Source organism: Lactuca serriola, chromosome 5, assembly GCF_051521515.1.
Source record: "Lactuca serriola cultivar US96UC23 chromosome 5, Lser_US96UC23_V15, whole genome shotgun sequence".
NCBI classification, from domain to species: Eukaryota; Viridiplantae; Streptophyta; class Magnoliopsida; order Asterales; family Asteraceae; genus Lactuca; species Lactuca serriola.
The window spans coordinates 251,037,352-251,055,092 of record NC_136412.1 but is presented as its reverse complement, the minus strand read 5'-3'; positions in this window follow the sequence as shown (position 1 = coordinate 251,055,092).

Below are 17,741 nucleotides of genomic sequence, written 5' to 3'. Positions count from 1 at the left end.
ATGGTGCTGACATGACGTTTCGAGGCTGGATCCGAATCAGGATCAGGGACAGGTGGCTAGAATGGGTCGACTGTGTACGAGGTCAGGATTAGGGAGATCCTTCAGGAGGAGGTTGTTGCGCACTTTTGGGCATAATTGCCAGAGATGTTTGGGTATATTAAGACCGCCATGGTGGAGTACTTTGATGAGTGATACGATGCCCTCTCTGAGGTTGCTGCTGCTGCAGCCAACGCAACTGTTGCCGATGCTGGGGTTGCTACTCGGAGGGTCTTCCAGTATCGAGACTTCAAAAATACAAAGCCCCTAACTTTCGACGGAGTTCAGGATCCGATCATATCCATGAGGTGGTTGTCTGACATTGAGGGGTGCTTCTTCACTTACTGTTGCCCAGTTGACCAGAAGGTCATGTAGGCTCTGAACCTTCTCAGGTCCAGAACGAAGGATTGGTGGAGACTTGTTGCCAGCTCATATTATCCCGAGCAGAGGACTGTAGTGAATTGGGAGCAGTTCTCGGAGATTTTTCGTTTTAGATATGTTTTGTTGGTGGAACGTGAGAGGTTGGCTCATGAGTACTTGGATTTGAGACACAGAACGAAGTTGGTGACAGAGATCACCAAGATGTTCACGAAGAGGGCCATGTTTTGTCTTAAGTTTGCTGCTTCCGAGCAAGCTCATATGACCCATGTTAACACGTTGTCGCGCGCGTATTAAGCAAATAAAATATCACTGCTGGTTGCACTATAAATATAGCACAAGGAAGAAGGGTCGAATCCTTAGGGACACAACCTAAAAGTCAATGCCTTTTTGCATCAGGCATAATCTAGTCAAGACATAAATTATTAAGAAAGGGGATTTTAATTATAAACTAAAAACTAAAAATGTAGTGATATTAAATTAAACAAAAATCAATAATCAAACGGTTTCAGTTCTGCTGCGACTTTTCTAATCATGCAACTAACCAAGATCTGATTATTTGAGATGCGTTTTATCTAGGCTGGTACTGAGAAAAAATAACAAGCTCTAGTATAATCTCTTTTACCTAAATTAGTTAATCAAAACAAACTCTTCAATTAACCCTAACTTTTTACTGTCTAATCAAACAAGCTCTTAATTAAGATCAGAAAAGTTGCCTTAAGTTCTGTGTAAAATTCCCAGAAATATCCAATACTTCTCGCAAGCCTGGAAGCGTAAAGATATGATTTTCAGTTTATAATAAAGTCAAATCCCAAACATGGAACCGATTTATTACTTGTTACTTATTATCAATTAATTAGAACAATCACATATTCTATTAACTGATTGATTAACTGGAATAAGAAAACCCTAATTAGGTGATCAGACTAACAAGAATTAACATCAAACATTCATTAAGAACAAAACTGAAAAATATAGATAGAAACACAAAACGAAAATCAGATCTGAAAACTAATCACACGAAAAGTACTAGTCTATGCAGACCTGAAAACTAGGGTTTTAGCCAGACATGGCTAAAATCTGATCTGGAACAATAAAAAGAAACATTAAACTGCTAAATCTTACAAAACTAAATGTGAGAGATGTTGTACAACCTTTAGATCTTCAGAAGGTGATGAAAAGTGCAGAATATCGCCTCCATAAGGGTTTTTCGTTGTCTGGAACCTCTCCTTTTTTCGACTTAGAGGTTATCTGGTATTTATATAGCAATCTGGGCAACAAATAAGGGTTATGGTAGTAAGCATGACTCGTGCTAGGTGGGGGGGGGGGGGGCGTGCCAACTCATCGCAACTTGATAATCCAAAATAAATCAAAAAAAAAATCAAAATCTGGGGAAGCACGACCCGTGCTTGGGCTCCGCAGGTTAAAATACCGAAAATAAAGGCAGCATGAGGTAGGCATGACCCGTGCTTCAGGGCAGAAATTTTAAAATGCCCCAGAAAAATTCAGAAATCCTCCGGTTATGTTTCGTAAGTGAAGAACGACCTGTTTTTGGTGAGATATAGCCCGTATTTGGTCTTTTTTTAACGTTTTGGCTCCAAATAAGCTCCATATGTGTTGCAAAGACTTTCAAAGTCCCGCACCACTTCAAATTACCTGAAAATGAACACCAAAACATGAGCAGTACATGAATTCTTACGAAATACATCAGTTGAACATTATTTAAACTAATGCACATGAAAAAGCGTAAAAATGATTCAAAATGCTAATAAAAACTACCCTAAAAGATGCATAAAATGGCATCTATCAACCCGTTACTTGAGGATGCTTAAGACGAACATCATGCAATTTGTATCCACTCAGCATTATGGTTCATTGTTAGAGTTGCAGGAGGCCGCCATGCGGCACAAGATTAAGATGGAGCTACAGAAGAAGGAGCAGAGACTGGCTCCGAATAGTCACAGCCTACGTCAAAGCGGTTCAAGGCCGCTGATGTCAGATATGGGGGTCGGAAGGGCCGCACTTATGGGAAGTGTGGCAAGGTTCATGGGGGTGTTTGTCGATCATCTTCTGGTTGCCACAATTGTGTCCGGCCGGGCCATATGGCGAGGGATTGCCCCTAGCAGGCCCCATCAATAAGCTCCAGGATTTGTTACAATTATGACTAGGTTGGCCACGTGAAGGCCAACTGTCCCTCGCTTGCTGCTAGGCTGGCGTAGGATCCAACGCCAGCTACTATAAGGATCACAGATGGGAGTCAGGGCGGGGTGGAGCCTACGAGGGCTCGAGGTCGCGCTTTCCAGGTAACACTCCAATCCAAGTATTCCAATTTAACCCTTGAAGCATTTTATTTTTTGAAAATGAGGACCTTCCGTACGTTGGGCGTACATATGCGTATTCTTGAGCATGCATCGCGAAGCTGAGGCTCGTACGCGGGGCGTACGAGGCCAGAGACCAAAAACCCTAATTTCATGACTTTCACCCTATTTAAACAACCTTATATCATTTGGACCAAACCTTAATCAACCTCCATAGCCTAATTTCGTCCTTAAACCCTATATCTGCACGAAAGTGTGAGATTTGAGCTTAAAGGTATGTTTGGTGTCCTTTCCAGAGGGTGTACTAGAAGAAGAAGGCGGTCTTCAAGTCTTGATTAAGGAATGAGCCTTTGGATCATGCATCTAGAGCATCTTGGAGAGCTTTTGAAGGTAAAAAGCTTGCATCTTGTCTATCCTCCTTTCTTGTTGAGTTAGGGTTTTCTAGAGTCCACTTTTGAGTCCATAAATCATCTCTTGGTGTTTGAGCAACTCCAAACGTTAGGAAGGTTAAATATGAGACTCTTGGACTTGTTTATAGCATAAAAATGTAAACTTGATGTGTTCTATGGCTCCATGCATGAGTTAAGACCTTTGGAAAGGTCTTAATGAGGTAGATTGAGTTGTTGGGATCTTTTGTAGCATGCAAAGGCATAAAGTTGCCAAATTTATGCCGTAGGACCATTAAATCGACAAAGATCTTAAATTTGAGTGAAGAGTCTGCATGCATTAAGCACTTAATGGAGTAGGGTGCATGGCGGCTTGTACGTTGGCCATAATGTATTGTACGCTACACGTACAACCCTTAAGCCCAATACGTTAAGCGTACTGAATAGGTACGCTGGGTGTACGCTCTCTGTGAGATTTGGGCCTCCGACGGTTTTGTGGGCCTGAATTTATTACTTGGGCCAATGTTGGCATGTTGGGACTTTTGGGCCTTGTGGCCTAATATATAATTGGATTTTGATGCTAGGCCCATTAGTGAAGGAAAGGCCTTTGGGCCATTGTGAAGGAACTTGGACTTTGGATTTTGGGCCCATGTATATATTGTGCCATAATCGTAACTAGGGTTACTTGTGTATTGTTCAGTGTGAGATTTTGGGCTAGTAGACGTTCAACTTTATGTTCAGCAGACTGAGGTGAGTCTTCTCACTATACCAATGGGTCGAAGGCACCAATGCCGACCCAATACCTGATATGAGATTTCAATAGTTGATTATGCAATGGTTTGTTATTTGGTATGTATTGATTTATGTGAAGAACATGGAGGAGCCTATGACACTTGGTAAGACCATGAGGGGGAGCCCATGGCCCTTGGATGTAAGACCATAGGAGGGTAGCCCATGGCATCCCATTTGAAGACCATGGAGGGAGTTCATGGCAAATTTATATGTATATGTGCATGACATTATGTGGTTATGTGTTTTATGTATTTTAGGAAACTCACTAAGCGTGTGCTTACAGTTTTGTTGGGTGTTTCAGGTACTTCTGGTTCTAAGGGAAATGGCCCGACTTGATGGCGCAACATGCACTCCCCAGTATTTCCGCACTTATTTTTTGGATACTCTGATCTTTTGGACAATGCGTGTATGTAATGGAATTCTGGAAAAACATATGGTTGAAATTTCTAATTATTAAATGAAAATTTTTATCTGAATTTTAGGGTTGTTACATTCCAGTTCACGGTAGAGGAGGCCAGGTCGACACCAGACGTCATGACTGGTACATTCTTAGTGAACTCTTTGCTTACTCTTGTGTTATTTGACTCAGGCGTGATTCGGTCCTTTGTATCTCAATCTTTCAGTAGGGAGTTTGATATGTTATTGGGGAGTTAGAGTGCCCATTGCGAGTTTCCATTGCCAACGAACACGGGGTTTCTGCATCCGCAATGTATTAGGGTTATATATTGGAGATCTTCGGGGTGCCTTATCCGATTAATTTGGTCCCTATCCCCCATGGGGGATATATGTGTGATAGTAGGTATAGACTGGCTGAGTAGGTTTGGTATCATGATTGATTGTGAGGGCCAGCGAGTAGTAGTTCGAACCCCAAGTGGGGGAGAACTGGTTATCTATGGGGAGGGCACCAAGGTTGGTTCAAGGTTTTGTTCGGCAACCAGGGCTCGTCAGTATATTATGCACGGGTGTGCCGGTTACTTGGCTTATGTGGATGATACTCGGGTTGGGAATCAGATTTCAGTTTCCGAGGTTCCAGTTGTTAGGGAGTTTGTTGATGTATTCCCAGAGGAGTTACCCGGTGTGCCTCATGAGATGCAGGTTGAGTTTAGGATTGATCTTGTTCTAGGTGCGACCCTGATTGCCAAGGTGCCATACCGATTGGCACCACCTGAGATGCAGGAGTTGTCATATTAGCTTCAGAAGTTGCTAGGCAAGCAACTCATCATATCAAGTAGTTCTTTATAGGGAGCGCCGATACTGTTCATCAAGAAGAATGATGGTTCACACCGGATGTGCATTGATTACCACGAGTTGAAAAAAATTAACGGTGAAGAACCGTTATCCCCTTCCCCGTATTGATGACCTCTTTGATCAGTTGCAGGGTGCATCTTGGCTCTCCAAGATTGATATGGGGTCTGGGTATCATCAGGTGAGAGTGAGAGAGGAGGACATGGAGAAGACTACTTTCCAGACTCGTTATGGGCATTACGAGTTTGTGGTGATGCCCTTTGGTCTCACCAATGCACCTGATGTATTTATGGAACATGAATCGGGTATGCAGGCCGATGCTTGACCGATTTTTATTTTGTTCATTGATGATATCTTGGTGTATTCCAAGACCAGAGAGCAGCTTGAGGAGCACCTTCGAGAGCTTATGGGGGTTTTGAGGCTGGAGCGGCTTTATGCCAAGTTCTCAAAGTGCGAGTTTTGGTTACGAGAGGTTCAATTCTTGGGGCAACTCGTTAACTAGGATGGGATTTTAGTCGATCCGGCCAAGATCGAGGCTGTGATGCAGTGGGAGGTTCCGAAATCTCCCTCAGAGATCAGGAGTTTCTTGGGTTTGGTAGGGTATTATTGAAGATTTATTCGGGACTTCTCCAAGATTGCAGTACCCCTAACTCGTCTGACGAGGAAGGGGGTGGATTTCAAATGGAACCCTAAGTAGCACTGGGCATTTGAAACTCTTCGGCAGAGGTTATGCGAGGCCCCTGTATTGACCCTGTCAGAGGAAATTGAGGATTTTGGGGTATTTTTTATGCATCCATCATCGGTTTGAGGGCAATCCTCATGTAGAGAAGACGGGTGATGGCTTATGCTTTGCGGCAAGCTGAAGCCGCATGAGACGCGATATCTCACACATGACCTAGAGTTGGGGGCAGTGGTTTTTTTCCTAAAGATTTGGAGGCATTATCTTTATGGGGTCCATTATACTGTCTACACGGATCACAAGAGTTTGAGGCATATTATGGATCATCCAAACCTAAACGTGAGGCAACGTAGGTGGCTGGACGTAGTCAAAGATTATAATTGCTAGATCGTTTACCATCCGGGCAAAGAGAATGTGGTAGCGGATGCTTTGAGCCACAAGTTGGTCAGGTCTTCGGTTAGGGAGATGTGTATGAGGGTATCCGTTGATTCTCCACTTTTGGGATTGATCAGAAAGGCTCATGTGGAGGGAGTCTGGAAGGAGAACTGGAAACAGGAACAGATCAGGGGTGAGATAGATAGATTTGTCACAGATAGTAGAGGGTTGTTGACCCGATGTGGTCGGGTTTGGGTTCCAGTTTTCTGGTGGGATCGGGCAGATTGTGTTGGAGGAGGCTCATAATTCTTGATTTTCTATACATCTTGGGGCCATCAAGATGTATCGAGATTTGAGATTGAGTTACTGGTTGTCGTGCATGAAGAGAGAGATAACTTGGTATGTCGAGAGGTTCTTGACCTGCAGGATGGTCAAGGCCAAGCATCAAAGGCCGCAAGACAAGCTGTAGCCTCTGAAGGTTCCTATATGGAAATGGGAGCAGATCACCATGGATTTTATCAGCGAGTTACCAAATACGACAAAGGGTTTTGATGCTATATTGGTCATTGTGGATCGATTGACCAAGAATGCCCAATTTTTGGCTATCTAGGAGAGTTCTTCGGCCGAAAAGTTGGTCGATGATTATGTCTGGGAGATCGTTGCTTGCCATGGGGTCCCGATATCCATTGTTTATGACCGAGATGTTCGGTTCACTTCCCGATTCTAGTAGAAGCTCTCCGAGGAACTGGGCACGAGATTGCATTTCAGCACTGTATATCATTTGAAGACCGACGACCAGAGTGAGCGGACTATTCAGACCCTTGAGGATATGTTGTGGGCCTATGTTATTGATTTTGGTGGGAGTTGGGATTCCTACCTACCTTTCGTGGAGTTCTCCTACAACAGTAGTTATCACTCCAGCATTGGTGCCCCGCCTTTTGAGCTCTTGTATGGTCGGAGATGTCATACCCCAGTTTGTTGGGGAGAGGTTGCCAGGTTGGTCATAGGATTATGGGCAGGACCGAAGCAGTCATTCAGACCACATAGCTTATTCAGCCGATAAAGCAGAGATTACATACCACTCAGAGTTGGCAGAAAAGTTATGCCGACTGACGCCGATCAGAGTTGGAGTTTCAGGTCGACGACATGGTACTCATGAAGGTCTCACCCTGGAAGGGTGTGATTTGCTTTAGGAAGAGGAGGAAACTAGGTCCTCGATATATTGGACCTTTTCGCGTGATTTTCAGGGTTGGCTAGGTGGCTTACAAGTTGGATCTCCCTGAGGAGCTCAGTCAGATTCACAACACTTTCCATGCTTCACAGTGTGTATTGGATGATGAGGTGGTGGTTTCCTTGGATAATATTCATGTCGATGAGCGCCTGAACTATGTTGATAGAACAGTGGCTATTCTAGAAATGAAGATGAAGGTCCTGCGTAACAAGGAGATGCCTTTGGTAAAGGTACAATGACAGAGAGGCTCCGAGTGGACCTGGGAGCCGGAGGGGGAGATGTAGGAGCATTATCCTGAGTTATTTGTCGCGACAGACTTCGAGGATGAAGTCTAGATCAATTTGGGGAAAATTGTTACATCCCGATGGCAAGGTACTTCAAATATTAACCCTATAATTTATTTATGTTGCATTTTGGTCCTTAAGTTCAAGATTGTATGCAAAAGGGCCCTAGTGGTAGTTTCGTAAATTTGGCCTTGGGGAGTACAACACATGTGCGTGTGTATGCTGAGCGTACTAGGACGTACATCAGTGTATGCGGGGCGTAGTTGTCAGATATGGAAACCCTAAGTTTTAGGGTTTGGCTCGTATTTAAGCACTTTTATGGCCTCATTTCCTTCACCTCATCTGCCTCCATCCCTCTTATACATTTTTGCAACCCTAGTTTCACCTTTAGAAGTCCTTTCCAAGCTTAGAGTGTGTATTATGGTGCCTTAGAAGAAGAAGGAAGGAAACAAGCTCATCTTGAAGGAGTGAAGCACTTGGATATGAGATTTCTACATCTTTTGCAACCTTCCTAAGGTATAAAGCTTGCAACTTTATCCATCTAGCATATATATATATATATATATATATATATATATATATATATATATATATATATATAGAGAGAGAGAGAGAGATTTGGATGTCTTTATGAAACTTTTTGTTCCCAAAATGTAAGATCTTGAACATGGCATGTTCTTGACCTTTAAGTTGTCCTTTCAGACCTTAGGGGGGGTCTTATGTCATAAAAAAATGGGTTTCAAATGGTTAGTTTTGCTTCATACATCATTTAGAAGGTCTTAATGGAATAAGATCTTGAGTTAAGCACTTATTGGACATGCTAAGTCATAAAGTTGGAGACTTTATGACTCCTTAGAGTATTTTAGCCATGAATCTGAATTATGGACATATGAGCTTTAGCCATTAAGCTCTTAATGGACTTTTGGACTTTGGGGAGTACGCCTCGCATACTCAGAATACGCATTGCGTACGAGGTCAACCACCCCGATGGTGGTCAACATGTGAGGACGGGGTACACCCAGCGTACCTTCGGAGTATGCCGTGCATACTCGCACTGGGTCAATTCGGTTGGGTTGAATCGGCTGGGTTGACTCAATTGACTTAGTTGGTTCGACCAATTGACTTTCATTTTGACCAAGTTTAACCTTAAGGGTATTTTGGGATTTTGATGGAGATTGGTCATTTGGTTGGAATAGGTGTTGGCTAGAGAGCTGAGATTCGGAGTTAGGACCTCATCAACTTTGTCCAGTTTGCGAGGTGAGTTTTCATCACTGTAATTGCGGGTAGAAGGCACCAAGGCCGACCCATTTGTTTGATATTCACTGATATGCTGAGTATGGAATAGATATGCATGACTATGATAGTTATTAATATGCTAGTCTGGTAGATCTATAGGATTACCTGTGATGCTGTTTGCATGGTTATATGTATATGTTTATTATCTAGTATATTTTGACATATTGTGTTGGGTTGAGGTTGTACTGCTTCGTGCGGTAGCCAACAAACCCTGGAGCATTCCGGATATGAGCTGAGGGTCGAGTAGGGCATGCCAGACTCACACTGAGGGCTCATGAGCATTCTAGATACGAGCTGAGGACCGGGCGGTTTGCCAGACTCGTACTGAGGGCTTCATAGTATTTCAGTTTGAGGACTGATCTGGTCAGGGAGTAAGCCAAACATAAGTTGTGGGCCCCGAGGGCAAGCCAAACTTATGCTGCAGGCTCAGGGGTAATCCGGTCTTTTAGCTGTGGACCCATTGCATGCTGTTATTGTATATGTTATTTGGTTATGAGGTGGTATTCTGAGGGAAACTCACTAAGCGTCGACTTACAATTTTGGGTTATGTTTTAGGTACTTCGGATGTCCGTGGGAAGGCGAAGGCGTGACCATACAAATCCTCTGTTTATGATCTATGATTTTGGGGAAACTATGATGTCAGAAATGTTTTGAAAACTATTTTGTAAACACTTTATGGTTTTTAGGTTGTAATTCAAAAGCTTAAATTTATCAAGATTTTTATGGATGTTACATGATGTGGTAGATTGTGTGTTAAGACCAAAGTAAAGACAATTATTTCAGAATGTGTCTCGGTGGAAGTGGAAAATATTATAGAAGATGTTCGTATTAGGTAGATATCGGGTTGGGTTCCAACCATAAATAATAATGCGTAGGATGCCGAGAATGAGGAAAATCAAAAAGACTAGTCATGGTGTGAATCCGAGTATTATAACAATGATATTGACTCTAATGGCATGAATGTGGAAGTTGTTTAAGAGGAGATTATATGTCCTTCGGTCTCGAGATAATGGGTATTCAAGCGAGTTGACTGATTGGTTGGTACGAGACTTGAACCCTCAACCCCTTAGGGAGAAACACCTTTTCAAACACATTGATATCACTATGTCAAAAGCCCTTTGGTATATTATTGTTTTTGGTATTAAGAATGTTACACGTAGAGAAAAAGTGCACGGTGAAACAAAAAGTTGCATTTTAATTTTCTTTGACCTCACTTTTATTAACTATTTGGTAATTTACTTTTTTGGGCTATTATTTGATGAAATAAAAAAAATCAAGATACTATATATTCAAGACATGCAAAAAACCAAAACGATTTCAACAACATCTAACACATTATATGTATGATGCTAATGGTAACAACGAGTAGTATATTTAGAAAAAAAGATCATGCAATTTATTTTCATGTTATGTTTTATAAAATTATGTAATTTATTTTTAAAATTATCGAAAAATAAGCAATACATAATAAAGTTGAAATTTTAAAAAAAAAAGAGACAAAGAAGATGATATCGGAGTTACTTATGTGTGATGATATAGTCATTATTTCTTAATTAGGGAAAATGACTCATATTGGTAACTACGTTTCAAAATCGTTCAAAAAAATCATCTAAGTTTGGTTTGTATAAAAAACACAATTTAAGTAACGTCTTTGTATAAAAAATACTAGCGAATTACATACTTTGTTCAAATGTCACCTTATGGTAACCGATATTTACCGGTAAAATTAGTTAAAAGAAAAAAACAAGGGAAAATAACTAAGGAAGATAACCATGTTTCAAATCCGTTCAAAAAACACCATCCAAGTTTGGTATGTTCAAAAAACACCATTCAAGTAAGGTTATTGTACAAAAAACAGCAACAAACTATACGTTTTGTTCAAATGTTACCCACTAGTAACCGACTCTTGCATATTAAAAGATGATTTCGCCTAATTATTATGACATGTCATAATAATTAGTGATATAACATTAATTGATATATTTCTCCTTTATAAATTGATTTGGGGTTTCTTCATGAATAAATAATTTCTTATTCTTCTCCTGTGATTGCTTCTTCTTCTACTAAATCAATAATCCCCAACTCAAGATTACACATTTTAAAAGACATAGAAGATATTTGATGATACAAATCCAGATATTTAATGATACAAACCCTTGTGACCGTGGTAACTTTAACTGAAAGCTTGGGGATTTGTCCTAACCAAATGGTAACTTTAACTGAAAGCTTTATCATGTATTTCTATTATATATTTACTTGGTTATGTGATTCATTTTTTGAATATATATATATATATATATATATATATATATATATATATATATATATGTGTGTGTGTGTGTGTGTGTGTGTACACTTTTACTATAGGTAGTATAACAATCTTGAGTAATATTTTTTTTGAATATGTATGCCAATTTGTAATGTGACTACAACATTATCTTGATGAATATTCATGCTAATTTATAGTGTGATGAAATCTACTTATTGTTTGCATCTTACTTAGCTATAGATAATGACTAAATTGTTACGCATTGCAAACTATTATTCATCTTTCAGTTTTCATAAATTTCATTCCTTGAGCTACTTAGGACATTTATCCCATTGTTTTCACAAATTCATGTCATTCGTTTATGTAGAAGTCTTAAATCAATTCTTAAAGAAGGATCGGATCAACTAATGTCATGTCACTAATTATTATGTCATAAACTACAATAGTTGGTTAGCATTGAGTATCATTTGAACAAAATGTATAGTTTGTTAGTGTTTTTTGAATATACCTTACTTGAATGATATTTTTTAAATATACCAAATTTAGATGATGTTTTTTGAACGATTTTGAAACATTGTTACCCCCTTGAGTTATTTTCTCGTATTTTTTTCCTTGATTAATTTTTATCTGTAAATATCAGTTACAATAAGGGTGACATTTAAATAAAATATGTAGTTCGTTGGTGTTTTTTGTATAAAAATATTACTTGAATGACGTTTCTTTTAAATAGATAGAACTTGAATGATATTTTTTAAACGATTTTTAAACATAATTATCCTTATAGGTTTTTTCCCCTCTTAATTAAAATGATACAGTGTGAAAAGAGATAACATACACATATTTGGTACGAAAGAAATCTTTTTATTTTCTTTTTTTATTTATGTTTCTATCTATTTAAAATGATAACAAATATATTAAATGTGTCTATTTTAAATGATAACAAATATATTCAATTATTATGGATAAAAAGATATATAAAAGAAAAAACAGATCGATGTTTTATTTGTCATAAAAATAAATTGTAAATTTACTCGTAGAAAGCGAATAGGCGATAACAGGACAAATAGTGTTGCCGTACCGCCTCTCATTTCTCACCGTAAATTGTCGCACAAGATTTTGTGAACCACGACAGCCGATCTCTCCGTCGCACGTCGCCGTCGCTTCTCCGTGCAGACCTGCGTTGCTGCGCTTTTCTACAATCGACAACTTGAGGTATTCCTCCCTACTCGTTTCAGTTTCTTATTATTAAGATTATACTACTCTTGTTGTGCATATATAGTGTTTTATCTTTGGCAGTATTAACGCGCCAATATATAATATGTTCGTAAAATTTCGTTCAGCGTGTCGCAGTCTCTTGTGTATAGTTGTGTTACTGTATTGATGTGTGTTGAAACCCTAATGGAGCAAATTTTTGGGGGCGATGATCTAGAATTTTACATATCAACAATATCTTGATTTAATTATCACGTCTTGTTGTGTTGTACATTGGAACCCTAATCGACAAACTGTGGGGTGGGTTTTTTATTCCGATCATCCTTTTTAGGAGGTCTTCCATTAAACTAGATCTTTGAGCACTACAAATGGTCATCAGGTTTCACTCTGTTTTTACTATCATCCAACGCCATTGCTCTCCGAGTCTCCTTGAATTTTGATTATTTTTTCAATATTCAGAACCTTCAGGAATACTTTCAGAAATTCAAGTAGTCATAACATGACCATTATAGTTCTCTTATTTTAAAGCATTTATAACAGGCACTCCTCTAATCTAAATTGTGAGCTTTGTGTTAAAATCATTGTTTCACTCCCTTTATAAGATAAAAGCAATCCTTTCCTAAAATAAATCGGATCAAGATGGAAATGATGAGATGCAGGTGAAAGTGAAACGAAGACAAGAGACTGGTGCCTTGTTAGTCATTTTGAGATGACTTTATAAAAGATTTCTTCCCAAAACTTATTTACAGTGGATATCTCAATTAAATGCAACATACAAAATACTTGCACTTTATAAGTTCATATAGTTATCTATATTGAACTAATAATGAGATTCTTATAATGTTTGGAATTGGGAGTATATACCTATCATGCTTTTTATGTAAAAGAATAACATACTTTTGGTAGAAGCACATTTTCTGTTTCTCTCTTATTTACAAATATACACTATCTATGTTGGTTATTATGTGATGTGTACTTTTATTTTTTGACCTCTTAGTTAACAATTATACTTTCAACATGAATGTAGAGTAACGATACGTCGATACCTATATTATATAAGATGATAACACTAATGACTAATAATAGTTCATCAATCCAGTTGTATAACATAGTATACATTTGGCTTTCAGTGTTATTTTGAAATAATATATCCGTGTTGTCGTTTTGTGCATTGACTTAGTAACCGATGATTACGTGATTCTATTTTGTCGTGCTAAAATAAATGTATGATTTTTCTTATATATTTTTATTGCTCTATAAAAATGGAGTGCGCCGCATTTCACGTGCTATGTTTTTTCTTTTGTTGACGCCATGCTACGTGCGTCATTTAAGTCGTTATAGAATGTCTCTTGCCACCCAATCAAATCATAATTGATTGGTATATCACATATGTAGTATTGACATTAATGACAAACTCATGTATTACTAGGGAAAAGAAAACGTTTCCATCACTTTTGAAGATTTTATCTATTATAGCTCCTACTCCGTCTCTCTTCCTTTCTTTCCTTTGCACAAAAATTTAATCTTTTTCTACTTTTTTTTTCAACCTTTTCACCTACTTACTTGGTTTCTTAGATATATTAAATATTCACTATTCTATTTGCATTACCAACTATGTGCTAATTTCCTTAGAAAGAATCGGGCATTACAGACTCTCAAAGCAATTATATCAACATCTGTAGCTATATATAACTCTTTGAACGTATCAGACATCTTGAATCTTGCTTATTTTAACACCACATCAATGTTCTTTTTAGCGATAGGGTAAAACCTAAAGGGATAACATGTTTTCATATTCGCTTAAAATTTGCTACGTAAGTTTTGAGTATGGTAAATTAGTAATTAGTAATAATTAGTCATATATCTGAAACTACCTTTTTTACAACCTTCTCTTCAATGGCAACAACAATACCTTAATCCGATACCAAAATGAGGTAAGGGGAGGTTTGATATAGATAGCTTTACCTTGACCTAAGATGAGCATGTCAAAAGGGGTGGTGGATATAGAAAAAGTAGTATTAGTGAGATAAAGAAAAGTGGTATATACCGTAAATTAGGTAAGTAAGACCTATACTAGGGTATTCTAATTTTAAGTTGCCACACCCTCTTATCTGAGTTCATGTGAAAAAATCATGATGATTCCTACTGAAGATGCATCATAATATAATTTATTTTGTTAAATGATTGTTTTGTCCCTACACAGATTGTATTTTTATGAAATGAGCTTATTCGTACACAACAAATTTTTTCCGCATACAACAATTTGTGCTTTAAAATGTTACTCTCTCCTTACCAAAATTATAGTCCATATTTCTTTTTTGGTTTGTCCCTAAATAATAGCCTACTTCTAAAAATAAATAACTCTTTTACCAAAATACCATCACTATTACTTAACCAACTAAGCATTTAATGGAACATTAAATACAAAGAAAAGTTACTTTTGTTTTTTTTTTTTCCTTTCCCCACGTTTTTAACTTGAAAGAATTAAAATGGTTGTTGTTGTTGTTTTTTTTTTAAAACATGCTTACAATTTGATAACAAAATTTTAAATTTTCATTGAATCCATTTTGAAGTGGTAAAACATTAAAACAAAGAAACGTTTTATTTTCTTGCCCTGCGTTTTCTTTAGCATTGAAATGGTTGTTTTTTTTTTTTCACTTTCTAAATTGCAAAATACAACATGCTTACAATTTGATATCAAAATGTTAAATTTTCATTACATCCAATTTGAAGTGGTAAGTTTTTTTCATAACAAAATGTTAAATTACAAACAGTTAATTGGAGAAAACAAAATTGAACTACTAGTAAACAACGATAATGTGATAATTGATAAACATATGTGTTTTTTGTTAGTAACGTATCATTAGTAAAATATCTTTTTTGTTTGAATTTTACGTACATGAGCAATGTTTCACAATAAAAACAAAATTGGCTCCAGATTTGTTTTCAACAAAAAAATTGGCTCCAAAATTAGAGGGAATAATCTGGTTTGATATTAAGCCACGTTTTATGATAAAAAAAATGGAGGGAATAAGTTTGGTTGAATGTTTTAACTGCAAAAAATGGTAGGAAAAAAATGGTGGGAAAAAGTTGGCTGCATGTTTTAGACAAAAGGGTAAATTTGTCATTTTATTCAATAAAGTTATTAGTAATTAATGTTTTCTTAATCTGTGTGTTTTTTGTCTTTGGACAAGAATTTTGGGATGGAGGGAGTATATTGTATAACTTTATAAAGCATAAATTGTTGTGAAACACATGACTTTTTTAACTAAGACTAAGAAGCATATCTGTAATTCACTCTTTGGTTTGTATGTTTTGGTAAAAAATAACTTCTCAAAAAAAAAAAAAACACTGACCCAGTGTAGTATTTTCAGTTCCACTGATGGGTCGTTTGATAGTTGTTGATTAAGTTAAAATTGAGTCCACATCTGATTGAAACCATGCTGTTAAAATGACCATATTACCCTTATGTTGCCTGTACTGGATCAAATAGTTATAATAAAAAAAATACAAATTGTCACACAAAATCTAAATTAAGCATACATCATTTAAAATCCAAATACAAATTGCCATACAAAAAAAAAAACAAGAAAACATATCAACATGATATGAAATTACAAGTTACAAACCATTCCAGGCAGCAAGTGACAATTTGTTGAGCTTCTTGCTCTGTAGTTAACAAGAGTTGAATCTCATTTTGGCCTCTGCTAGAATCCATATTTGCTAATAGAGCTGCAACGTCATAAAGATAAGCGATAGTTTTGAACACAAATCATTTACAATCCGAAGTATGATGCTGTAAAAATTAAATCGATGAAAGTACATTGATACTTCTTAGCTTAAAACATATGATCAAAAAGGTATTTATTTACATGGCATATTATCTAATAACAAAGTTTTAATAACAAAATGGTAGCCTAAGTAACATGACATAAATACAACCCTTTTCCATACACATATACTAACTTTCACTTGCCTCTTCGCATCTTCATATTCACCTTTATATCCTTGTTTATTTCCTTGTAAGACTGAACTTTCTTTGTGGCGTCATGTAAGGGCCTTGAAAGATATGCTTTTCTATTTTCTTGAGGTTTGTAGTCTTGAATACCATCATCACCTTTTTGGCTTTCTTCTTTAGATGATGAAGGAAATGAATTTAAATCATTCGCCTTCATTTTATCATCAACATTGTAAATTTCCTGAACTTCTCATATCACCCTTTGTAATTTCTTCTACGTTTGGCTTATCTATTTCAGTAGAAGACATTTTCAATAGCAAAATAGTAAACTCTAAGGCTCTACATATTCTATATGAAGATGAAGATTCAATGTAAAATAAGCGAAAGACAGTTGTAAGAGTATGTATGACCTAGAGATATATCAGCTATCAAAAAGCAAAGTTGCCCAACATAATGAGGTTCAAAAGATACTTTGATGACACAACAATTTAACCCAAACTCCCATTACAAATTACTCGTTTACAGGGAGCTGAAGCACACAATGAAGTTGCTCAAGATTTTCTACGATCGTCTATTTCAGTACATTAAACCCAACATCAAACATATCAACAAATTACTCGTTTCTGTTACATATTGTCACTCTAGTCTTTGTGCGTCTTATGAAGGATCAAAATCAATTTTGTTATATGAATTTCCTTCCAGATATGGCTCAGTTTCCTTTTCATTGATCAAACAAAATCAGGAAATATTCTATATCTATTAGTTTCCTTTTATGTTTTGAAATTTGAATCTTTGTTCATTTTTTGTTGTTGTTTTTGCAGATTATAAAGTCATTTGATTACCAAACCAATCATGAAGTTGCGACTAAGATCCTTTGAAACCAAAGAAACCCTTAAACTTGAAATACCTAATCCTTGCACTCTCCACCATCTTATACAACTCCTCTCTCAAAAACTCCCTTCTTCTTCTTCACGTTCTTCTGCTATATATTTCTCTCTCAACCAAAAAGACAACCTTACAATTTCTTCCCCTGAAGATTCTATTCAGTCAACCGGAATCACATCTGGTGATCTCATCTACTTCACCACAAACCCTAATGGATTTTCCACTTTCCCTCTTGTCTCTCCACCACCACCACCACCACCCAAATCAGAACAATCTCAACATTCCCAAACTCCAAATCCCAATTCCAGTCTGGAACTCCCGCCTTGCTTCATTCAACTTCCAAGCGAACTGAAACTGAAGATTCTGGATTCCGTTTCCGGTGTTGATGTAGCAAACA